This window comes from Echeneis naucrates, chromosome 21 (genome assembly GCF_900963305.1).
Source record: "Echeneis naucrates chromosome 21, fEcheNa1.1, whole genome shotgun sequence".
In the NCBI taxonomy this organism is placed as follows: Eukaryota; Metazoa; Chordata; class Actinopteri; order Carangiformes; family Echeneidae; genus Echeneis; species Echeneis naucrates.
In genome coordinates, this window is record NC_042531.1 from 19,197,177 (window position 1) to 19,209,651 (window position 12,475).

General features: G+C 39.5%; 1 protein-coding gene across 9 annotated transcripts in view; it reads right to left on the reverse strand.

Annotated features, from left to right (window-relative positions):
* tns1b (tensin 1b) overlaps positions 1-12,475 on the reverse strand; it is a 155,667-nt gene that overhangs the window by 116,261 nt on the left and 26,931 nt on the right. The window lies entirely within an intron of this gene.

Here is a 12,475-nt window from a genome sequence, read left to right on the forward strand (position 1 = left end):
GTGCACACTCCATAGAAGGCTTCTTTCCTCGCTGTTTGTCACGATCCCATGAAAATATAACACTAAGTGTAATGCTCCGAAGTCAGCTAGCTTAGAGATAATTAACAGCTAGTGGCGCATTACAACAATAAATTACAAGATGAATGTAAACGGGCAATCTTTTTGAGACAGACCCATCGACTTTTTATGAAAACGGACAATAACTCGGTGGCTGTAAAGTTAGGCTGAATGCTGAAGAGATTTAAACATTGACCATAAGTGAGCGACTCCACTGGTTGTAAAAAAGGAGCCAGATTGTATTGTGAAAATGTCCCTCCTTCTCATTTCATTTATTAGGTCAGTAAAAGTTTTCCACATGTGTTTATGGTCTCATCCTCTAGTTTCGAGGCTTCAATACAGCACGATGTCATTTTTTTAATAGTGGTCCCATTTAGAGGTGAATAGACAATAAAGTGGGGATTAATTAAGGCGTGGCTGTTTTTTGATCGACAGACTATACCATACAATCAGGATAAAATACAGACCAGGTCTGATCCAGCCCTCACTCCTCCTCAGGTCCACCTTCACCCCCAAATATGGTTTCTTCTGGAATTACAAAACTACGATGGTGACGACAAAATTATTAACTTTAGGTATCAAAATGGCAGCTCACAGACCAGTGGGTGAAATTAACACAAATTGATGTAGCTTTAATTTTCCACCACGCATGGATATAACCATATATTATATAATATATAAATAGGGAAAGAATAGGACATAACCATTGACAGGCCAAACTATTCATGTTTTTGACTATTCAGCACCTCCATCGACATGAATAAATTCATTTTCTCTTAGAAATTATTGCAGTTTTTTGCATCGCATTGCAGTTTTAACACACCAGCCATTCAGACATGAATCTGGCCTCCGTTGGTAAGAATTTTAGACAAAGCAACAAATCAGGCATAAGATATATTGCAGTTTCTTTAGGTATAGTGTAACACTGGGCCTGGCTGTCAGGACTCTCTGCCAAAGTAAAGAAAGACAGGAAAACAACTAGACAAGCAGACAGGAAAAGGAAGATGAGAACTTGACACAGACAGGCAGAGGAAGGAAAATGATCCTGTTGGAAAGATGAAGATGAAATTTGAGTCCTGTAACCAAAAAGCTTTACTTTCTGTGCTCCTGAACCACAAATGTATTCTTTTGTTTCGGCAAATAATAAAAAGAAAACACACAAATGATCAAAACTCATTAAACTGAAACTTCAAATATGAACTGTTGTCATTATTTAGAATACTAAAGTAATCGGCTTTAGACATTTGACACTTGTCAAAAGCTGTGGTGCAAACAGTGTTAATCTCATAATAATGGATGTAGTGGGTTTAAGAATCAAACTGTTCACAATGGGCAGCGTCAGGACGGGTTGGGTAAAGTTATGGCGATAAACCCTTCCAGACTCTGCTATGCGACAGACATTCCAGCAGAATAAGGTAACGAGCACACTGTTTTTCTCCTCAAATTCACAACTCACGGCTATTCCCTCAGCTGTTTGCAACGTGTGACTCATGGCAAGACTTGCTAAACACAAACACACACAGATTTAACCTTTGATTCACACTGGCATTCATTTTCAAGACGTCGTTCATTACCTCATACACGTGGGCCCGTGTTTGTCTGCTCAGTGTACATGGGTGCTCCCATACAGAAATGTAATGAATGTCATGTTAGGTCATGGAGTGGAATTATTTTAATATTTCTTGTCTCAAAAAATTTTAAACAATTATGGTTCATTTTTCATTAAGGCACAGCTCCCCATCTTAGTTTTTTTTTTTTTTTTTTTTTTCATTCTTCCATCAAGTACAGGTAAAGCTGGGGCAAATGTCACTACTGGACAGTGGCATTTTGACATATTGGTGGTAGTGGAGGCAAAAGTGAAGTCATCAGCTGTGAACCATGAATGGTTGCACCAAGTTTATTCCAGATAATTCAATGAACGTTTCGCTGGAAATATGAAAAATCTGATGTGGTTTGTTGGTTTATATTTTATTCGAGTGCCCTGCCCATAAGTCCTCAGACTTAACCATACACTTAATTTCCATCAATTATCACTGTGAGATCAATAAATTATATTGTATACAATGTCCTCGCTCTCATCTGCCGTGCTTCTCCTATCAATTATTTTATCTTACCTTACCTTAACTGCCATTGGTAAAGAACCAGTCCTTAACAAAGCACACCAAGACCCTGCATCAGAGAGGCAACTATGAATGTCACTAAAGTATTCCGTGACACACTTTTCACTTATTGCTCTTTAACAATGAATAAAAAATTACCAACAAATGTAATGATTAAAGTATAGTAATCATATATCGTTATCGTTTGATATTCATACTAACAGCGGCGCATCAGCATTAAATGTGTACACAAAGAAGCGGGACAATGAATTGTGATGAGACTCAAATACAGACAGACAAATAAGGTTAATGCAGAGCCAGCTGACATGTACAAAATCAGGCCACCAGTAGCAGACGGGACAACCAAGCTTGACCACGCTGGCCTTCCTTTCTGTGTCGCAGTGATTTCCTACAGTCTGAATGAAGTCAATGAAAAGCATATACACATACACACCACATAATTGCCCCCCTCCACTAAACAGAGGCTATTGTTTGTCCTGGTGGAGCCAGAAGACTGAATGAGACCTCTCCAATCAACTGGGTTAATCAGCCATTGACGTGCCTGTCTCTCATATGAGACACCATATGCATGGATGGCTATTTTAACAAGAAACAGTGGGGGTGACCGCCGCATGTTTCCATCTGTGACTGTGTGTGTGTGTGTGTGTGTGTGTGTGTGTGTGAGTGTGTATGTACAGTATTTATGACCCACACTGAGTGAGCAAACAAAGCTGCAGCAAAGTACTTTCCAAGATCCTTTCAGCGTACCCCTTTTCTCTTGCTTTGCCCCCCCCCCCCCCCCCCCCCCTCATGGGCTAGGTTCCCATGTAACAAGGCAGCCATTCTTCATCTTTTTTAGTTAAACAGGATCCAGCAAAGGCCAGCTGACCTTTGACCCATCTTCACTTCTCTTCTTCCCCTCTGTCTGACCCCTTTACTCTATGCTCTGCCCTCATCCAGTCGAGACCTGCCACACCTCTCTTCTCCTGTGCAGTCACCTTATCACAAAACATATGCTCCCTCTCACATCCCCACCCCCCTGGTGTTGTCATATGACTATAAAGAAGCTGCTCTGTCTGTGCTGGAGGTCCACAGGAAAGAGGCACAGAGGCTGTCACATTCACCTCAAAGCAAATCAGTGAAATCCTTGTTGTGATCGGTGAGCAGCTTTTTCATTTTATGATACGTGATCCAGTCACAGGATTAGCTTTGTCAAAAGACACAGAGACACACAGCTGCCTAATAACATGGATGTGTCCATGTGACATGGATACCAGGACTGAAAGGCTGAAAGGTCTGTTCCATAGGATATGCAGGATGGAAGGGAGGACCTGTTAAATGAACAAGGTTTACATTTAAAAACAGATTTATTGTTATTTTGCATCTAATGCGTCCCTTTTTTCCCATTTACAAACAACAGCAGACATATGCAGAGTATGGAACTATTCCATCATCCGTCACAGATTCATGGACCAAAACTCTTAATGCATGTCAAACTTTTTAAACAACCTACATGTCATTTTGGACCATTTTTTACCATGTGTCTGCAATGTTAGATAAAATTTTTAATGAATAAGTGAATCCACAAAAAGAAAATAATAATCTTGACATTATTACCAACTGGAGCTTCAGATAATGAACAAATTGGACAAAGCCTAACAACAGGAAGGAGGAAGGAAAGTCACTGACAGACATTAACACCTGTATACCGGTGCTAATGGATGCTAACGCTATTTGATGCTATTTGTTATTTAACTGATGCTCATTCCGTTCAAACTGATTCTCAAGTATGCTAATCCTAACTGAAAATAATTTGCTGATGTTCTCCAGGCATTTTTTGGTAGCACCAAAAAAGAAGGCAACTTAAAACTATTTGTGAATTTGTGTGTTTATCTATGTAGGGGTTGCAGCTAAAGTTTCTTTTTATTATTCATTAAACTGCTCTTTGTACCATCTTTTAATAATTCAGTTTGTAAAATAAGAGAAAGTTGTTCTCTTCAAATGTTTTGTTTTACAGGGGTTTTCCTTGACAAAAAAAAAAAGAAATGCAAACAAATGGAGTCGGATTTGACTGTCATGTCTACACAACATGGATGACTGTACTTTCAGGGGATTTACTTGTTTTCCCTAAGGGTTCTAAAACCAAACCTAAAAATTTGGAAAATAAACTGCTTAATCTGTTGTGAAAAAACTGACTTTAGTTGGACCCCCACCCCTCAAAATTATTTCCTGACCACACCGCTGTATAGCTCAAGGAAACATGAAACCCCGGCAACACATATTGTACAGTATCATAATCACTATTGGACAAGAAATGAAATATTTCACTTCTCCCCATAAGTGAAATGAGTGTGAGGTCAAATATAGCTCCAGCCATCCACTACCCAAGTACTGAATAATTCAAACCAATGCATTTAAGAAAGAGCTGCATAAAGTTATGAGAATAAAAAGTACTACTAAACAAAAAATAACCACCAGAGGGTTTGCTCCATTAATATAGATGTCTGCATCATTTTCCGCTGATCTCTATTATTAATGTTAACCTTTTGCCTCCTTAACTGTTCGAACAATCTCTTTTCTGTGTAGGTTAAAACTTTGATTGTATCTGTATTATTCCCAGTCATAGGTATCATGCATTAGCCTCAAACCAAAACTGAAATGCTTCCAGACCAGAATTGCACCTCTCCAAAAAGTTTCATTTACTTACAGCCCAAGCAAACTCACATTGCCACGTGAAAACATTAGTGTGAGCATCACAAAACAGAAATGTGAGGTTCTCTATAATGTCCACTGCTGCTGCACAGCATCTCAGTGGGGACTTCACGTTCTTGGAGCAAAATGTTTCCAAATAACTCATTCAGACAGTTTTGCAGTGACTTCTTGTTCAACTCTTAGAAGACAGATGCAGATCAGATAAAAAGCAAGACAACCAAGAAAAGGCTGTTTCCAATTAGGTCCAAATCCAGCTTATTTATGCTGAATGGCATGTTATAGTATAATCAACAGTTGAAGAAGGAAGTGTCTGTGAATCCTGTAATTGTAAGCAGCCCACTACAGAACAAGTGCAATGGGCAACAATTCACAGCTAAAAAAGAAGAGTGGTTTCTTTTTTTCAACCTTTCCTTCCTCCTGTTTCTCAAATCTCTTGTTCCCACTAGCCAAACGGCCTTACAATGAACAGTCACCTGCTTTCCATTTGGGGGAAAAATGCACCCCAGGCATTCCAGTCTCTCCTTCCTCCCACTCTGAACCCCCTGCCTAACTCATGCATTTCGTCTCAGTGAGGTGGATCCCAGAGAGGAAATTACTCAGTCATCCAGAAGTGAAAGAGAAAAATATATCCCCTCTTTTTCTCAGACCGTCAGCAGCACTAGGAGAGTAACACATAGGGGTCATCTTGGTTATCTTGGTCATCAGGCACTCAGTCTTCTTGTGGGGGACCAAAGAGAAAGAGGTCTCTGCTGTCAACGGGCCAGAGGGATGCTCATCTTGCCAGTCAGCGATAATGAAAACACAATTTCTTTCATAAAATCGTTACTGTTTTTGGTTAAGATGTTTCCACACGTTAATGTACAGACAATACTTCAGTTTTGCATTCAATTACAACATTTTTCGGATTGTAGACCTAATTTTCCACCAAGCCATTTATCTCCATTTGCTGGGACTTGCTTCCATTAAAATCTTATATAATATTAAAACTTTTTTTTTTTTTTTTCTCTCTTTTGAGCCATGCTAGCAGTGTGACTAATGTTGTGGCTGTGTCAACTGTTAATATTGGATTTACTGAGCTATCCAAACATCTCTTGAGTCTTCATGTAGGGATCGTCCGATTAAAATCTTCATCTTTTGCAGTATTTTGGTGTAACTGTTCCCATCAGCCTCAGCTATCATTTGTGTTTCACGTTAATTAGCAAAGATTAGCAGGCAGACAAAACATAATAAGATGATGATGATCAGGGTGAAAATATGCTTGCTAAAACATGAACATGTTAGCATTCTCTCTCATTGTGAGCATGTTCACATGCTGACACGAGCTCGTATCTTCAAATCTCAATCATGCTTGGCACCTCCAAACCAAGCTGCAAGCATTAGTTGACCTTTATCCCAATATTTTTATTTTTTTTTTCATGATAGTAATTATCACTTCTGCCCTAGATTTCGAAGTTGACCCAAGTCTCAGATCAGGGCATTATTTTAATACGGAACAAAGTGTATCTCTTATCAGTTCAATAAGAAAAGCTTCTTTTAGTTTTTCAAGGAGTCAGTTAGAAATGGCTGGCAATCCTACTCAGGATATTGGTATCTATGACTGTACAATAAATGTATTGTTTTTGTTTGTAAATGTGGATTGTCGGTATTTTTCTGTTTTAAATCTAATTTAAATCTCAGTTGATTTAACTACCTCCCCCCCTCCAAAAAAAAGCACGATGACTAACATGTAGCGTTCTAGGCATCTCAAAAATAAAAAATGAAAAAAAGAAACTAAAAAGGTCAACATAGTAAATTAGACAAATGCTAGAGCACCAAAACAAGCAACTCTCTTAGGGTTTGCCTCTGCATCTAATCTCTGAAAAACTGTATGGTACCAGTAAATTTAATGAATCCAAATTCCACAAGGATGAAAAAAAGTACTGTTCATAAAAAGGAAGTAGTAAATAGCATTTTCAAGATTTAATCTTATTGTGTTTTGTAATATTGCCATACAGTATTTATCATTATTCTGACAATGCCCTGCTGAACTTATTCTTGACACAGTCTTGCTTTACTTTGCTTTTGGACAGAACATATTTTGTTTCTTCAGCACATAAAATCTGAAATACATCAATACAGAGAGGACAATGTAACCAAATGCCAGTGTGTCGGTTTCATAAGTAGCCTTGGATGTGACCAAGCCACCATAGAACCAGTACCGTGCTTGACAAATGAGGTAGAGGCTGTGGGTCATGAACTGTTCATGTTCTCCGCACTTTCTACTTTACATAATTTGTTTCATCATCTCTTTAGTTTCTTTTTATTGCCTTTGTATGAGGTGGAACCGGACCTTCTGCTTTTTGAGGTGATCCAGTAGTTTCCCACATACATCTTTGAGAACTTTCATGACTGGCTCTAAAAGACATTTTACTTCCCAGAATATTTTACTGATCAACTGCAGCTCTCAAAAAACATGTATTACTCTTTAGAGCTTCCAAGTATTTTAGAGCCACTACTCATTCATTCATCAGTTGTGTAATGTGTTAAAAGACAAATATGAAGCTTTTCTTTATATCATTCGTTATTTTTTAGTACTGCATGTCTTCTCTTCTTAGTTTTCTGGCCATTTGGAGTTTGTGTCCCCAAGTTCTGGTAAGCAATGTGGGTGTAGAATAAATCATTTAATTTTATTGTTATATATTTTCATTTCCTGGCCAGGGTTATTACGACAAATCCATGTAAGCAAGTCATAAATGTAGTGTTTTGTTTTGTTTTGTTTTGTTTTTTTCAAGTGAAGATCTCCAAAAGACCTGAGATAAGCCATCTGTTTAGGGAAATAAATCTCTGAACCTTATCTCACACTATCGAGATATATAAGCCTATGAAAATAAATCTTACATGTGGAAGAAAGATGGCTGAAAGCCCCATATAAAAGAAAGAGGGCACTTGCCAATAGCATGGATACAGAGGGATAAAACAGGTTTAATCAAAGACATCCAAAGTTCATCATAAGAGCTAACTGCCAAGGGAAAACAGCACGTGTTCCATATCACGCTGGGTTGGCAGACAATCTGGAACTTGGATGAGACTGATGAAACTAAAATCATACCCCTAAATGTTCTTGAGTGACATGTTTTGGAGGGATTTTGTTTTCATGATTAGATCTTATAGAAAAACTTTATGTTTTCTTCTTCCAAACTAAATAAAACGCCTCTGCTGATTGTCGCCTAAAATGAATAAAACAAGGTAATCAAAGAAGTCCATTAAATTACTTGTCATACTAATGACCCTGCCAACAAAGCCCACTTACTTGAGAATGAACTAACAGAGTGTTAAAACCAAAAACCCACAAGTGTATTTTTGAAACCCTTTGCATATATGCACAGGCAGCCCAGCAAGACGCCATCAGCGCCACTTCCAATACGGATTGTTTGGCCTCACACTTGAATGCATAGGTATCCACAGGAGGTCTCAGATCACAACCAGACTTAGAGGTTATCATGGCATTAACAAGGGCAGTGGGCCTCTTTAGTGAGGGTCTTTGACTGGCGCATTGGGAAATGGTGTCAGGAGAGATCTTGATCTTCTCAAGCAATCCAGACTGTACAGCTGGCAAAGTGAGAAATAAATACTGGTGTTGGAGAAAGTGCCATGCTCCAACTCTTAATCTCTGTGCAGAGAACTCGACCATGACATCAGAGCTTTCACATGCACTTACATAAATGCCCAACTGCTTATGCACTGGCACAAGATTTAATAAAGTGACATGTTTTCATGGATTTGATCAGTGCTGCTTTGTAACAACAGTCTCTTGTTAAAGTCTCTGGTTTAACTTGGCCGCTCTGTTCTGCTCTGGCAGTGAAGTAACACAAAGTCTCCACATACATGTTGGGAATGTTTTAGGCATACAGTGATTGTGTTGAAAAAATCTGATGTTGAGCATATCCATATAAGGTGGCACTCTGTACAAAATGTGGTAAAAACAAGATCCCTAACAAAGGTCCTTAATAGGTCTTATGTCTTGTTGATAATCTAATGCGCCATTTTAGAACACAAAGCGAGCAATACTGCAGGACCAAGGCCAGTGCAGCCATAGATGGCAAGTGCAAATACAAATGATGCACGAGTTATTGGCAAAATTACTGACTCATTAATGCTGTAACTAACTTGCAGCAGTGTTGCAATGTCACGGCTCCGGTGTTGACGGGGGGCCCAGACACCAGAATGAGCTTCCTGTTAGTTGCACAACCTTAATTACTACCAGGTCCAATCACCTCCAAACACTCCAGGGCCAAGTTTGTGGCAAGTCCTCAATATGGTGACCTTTGACCCCCCTTGTCCTCAAGAGTCTAAGAGGAATTTCCTTAAATGGGCTGACCTACATTAATTTATTTCACATTCTCCAGTCTGATGTCGGTGTTTTAAAAAGATTTATGACCCATGGTAAAATATTTAGTACATCACTTACCCATGTGGTCCCTCCTGTAATGCATTACTACAATTCACAATGTTGCTTCTGTGAGTGAAAAAAAAAAAATAACCCAATTCAAAAACAACATATGTTATAAATATATTAAAGGCAACAAACTGAAAATTAAGTTCTTCCTAGAGATTTATCAGTTTTGACACTGACACCAGGGGAATAGCTGAGCAAATGTCATGGAAAACTGATCGTTAGTTAAAAAGCTTGATTGTTATTAACCATAGTGTTGGTCCAAGGAATCTGGGTGTTGTGGGGCTGTTCAGAAGTATTTTGATTTGACAAAATACAGCAAAAAGTGACAAACACCAATCACTATCCATCAAGTAACATGAGCAGATTAAAGATTAAAGGGGATATTGGTGGTCTAGTACCATAGTTTCAGACAATGAGCTAGAGTTGAAAATGCATGGCTTTAGAAAACATCTCTATTTGTTTAATCAAAAGTGCCTGCCATAAGTTAAAAGCCATGGTTTTTCCATTGTTTTTGATTATGAATGTGTCAGATGAGACCATGGATCAGGATGAGTTGCACTTCTCTGTATTTTGTTTACCTTTATATTAATTAATTATATTAAGTATTAATGACTCTTCCACAGCACAAATCAACAGGAGACAAATCAAGGTGAGAAATAAATATGATTACTGATCAATGACTCGCAAGAACGTACAAAATGATTTTTAGATTAATTTAATCTGCAATAAAGTCAGAGTTCAAATTTTCGAATCCTAAAACTTCCTGCAGGGAAAACCAGAAAGCCATGGGAGGTGTGAAGCCAATGTGCTCAGTGAAGCATGCGCAAGGCTGGGGTTCGCTTCACGAAAGAGGGGGTCGCTACACAAAGCTCAACAACTCTCATAAATCAACAGAACAAGGGTTAAACTTCCCTTTTTGTTGTTAAAAATTTTTCAACCAAGGCACCATCAAGAGGCAACGAGCAACACAAAGATGAAAATAGTTTGATTCATGTTGAGCAGGATGGCAACAGCTGGGTAAACGTCAAGCTGGAGAAAGTGAAAAAAGGTGTATGGTCAATCCATTATAGAGAAATCCCAGATGTTGCAATTACTGAAATCTATATTTCAAAGGGGCCCCACATGTGGAACGTTTTTCTCAAAACCAAGGTGATCTCAGGAATGAGAGAAGAACCAAACTAGCAACAGATCAAAGAGAAGAAGGAGGGCGCAGAGGAGTGCGAGGAGCAGACTGAAGGAAAAGAAGCCTAAAAAATGAGGATGGGTTCAGAAGAATGGACTGACAGGCCAGTTGTCCTGTTTCTCTTACACCTCATTTCAGAACTAAGTCAACGTGAAGTAGGTTGTCCACTTCCTAATCAGGACAACTCAAGTCCAATGACCTAACATTCCTGAGATAACACCTCAAGAGTGATGTCTTTGAGAGCCAACACTGAGCCTAGATGGACTGAGGGTATGTTAATGGGTATTGATCATCCCAGCAGTTTTTTTGAACCCTGGTGTCTTTGAAGGTTTGGAGGATCAATATCGGTATCAACAGTACTATGATCTGCGGCAGTGTTTACTACAATGTCAACGTCAGATCTGAGGCACCTGAACACCCCCGCCAACAGCTTTGCAATGGCCTGACCCACATCAGTAACACCTGTGTGGTGCCACAGCCACATCTAGCACGTGCAGCCGGCAGTTCTTGAATGTCAGTGGGATTTGCATGTCCTTTAAACTTTCTCTCAACAATCAGCTAGTAGAAGACGTTTGATTAGTTTCATGGTCATTTCAGAGAAACCTGATAAAACTCTCCCCGAAGCCCTTTTTTAGCATTCATCAATTATTCATAGCGTTTGGTGGAGGAAGGTCTTTTCTTTCAAGGCCTTTTGCACCATTCCTGCTCACTTTGCCCTCTGATCTTGTCCAGTGCATCATCATCTGTTCATTTCCTTTGTCCTTCCAGTTGTCCGTGCCATTTCATATAGTTCCCTTTTCATTCTGCTTCCAGGCTGGGTCCATCCTGCACTGACATAAGGAAACCCTCCCCGTTAGAGGCTGGGTAAAGGAATAGATCTTGTCTGGTTCATGAAGATGGTCTGTTTCCTGCATCTGTACCAACTCATTCACTCTCATATGCTCATTCTCCCTCTTTCTATCTCTGCCTTTCCTTCCCTGCTTCTTAAATGCTTTTGCAGCCGAGCTTACTTTCCCAGCTGCACAAGAAAAAAGGACCACGGTAGGCAAAAACCTGTTCAGTCAAAGAGAAAGGATTCCACGGTGATCATCAGAATGGAGAATTAACAATGGAGAAATAACAATTGGTGGCTAATTCATGTTTTTACTTACACATTTCTCTCAATTATTTTGTATTTTATTGCAAGGAAAGGAAATACAAAAAAAAAAAAAACAAAAACACTTCACTTAGCTCAGCCTAACAGCGAGCCAAACCCTAACTGTAGTTTGACAATGATGTTGGAAGAAAAAAAACGAACACAAATTAAAACCGTTCACCGTAATCTGGTGACAGAGGGTGTGTTCGAGCCTGCAACAAATACAGGGGCTGAGAATGAACCCCGCCCCCTTAAGTGAGCCCGCTTTGTCATACAGTGCTCTGATGCAGTCAATCAGTGACCCAGAGCTTAGCTGGGGGGCTTTGAGAATCTTTTACGACCCCCCTTTCACCTCGCCTCCTGCTCCTCAAAAGAGAGAATGGTAATTAACTGATGAAGAGCTCTGTAAGATTATCCAGTCTCTTCGCCAAGAACCCCAGTTCTGCCAGTGGTGTGAAGTCATGTCCCAAAGGACCAGTGCAGAATGAGGAAGGATGAATCTCAATGGTCTATTCAGCTACTCTCCTCTTTCATCCTGAATCCATCGAATAAGAGGAGATCGGCGTGCAATGTTGTGTATTTGAGCCAGGAATGTTCTTGCAAATCAGCAGAAATTAGCAAAAACCCTCAGTGTGTTTCAAGACAAAACGTTGAGGCCATGCTTGGACACGTACACAAACAGTTCTTCAGTGAGCACATCACAGCTTTGAGGGCACACAAGTGCACAAACAGCCTCTCACTGTAAGTGCGACAGATTAAATTATACAAAGGAAAGCAAAAATAGCTGTGTCCCCAAACCAACAAGTGTGAAATAGAGGCGGAAACAGCGTTAGAAGGAGACTGAGGAGACGAGA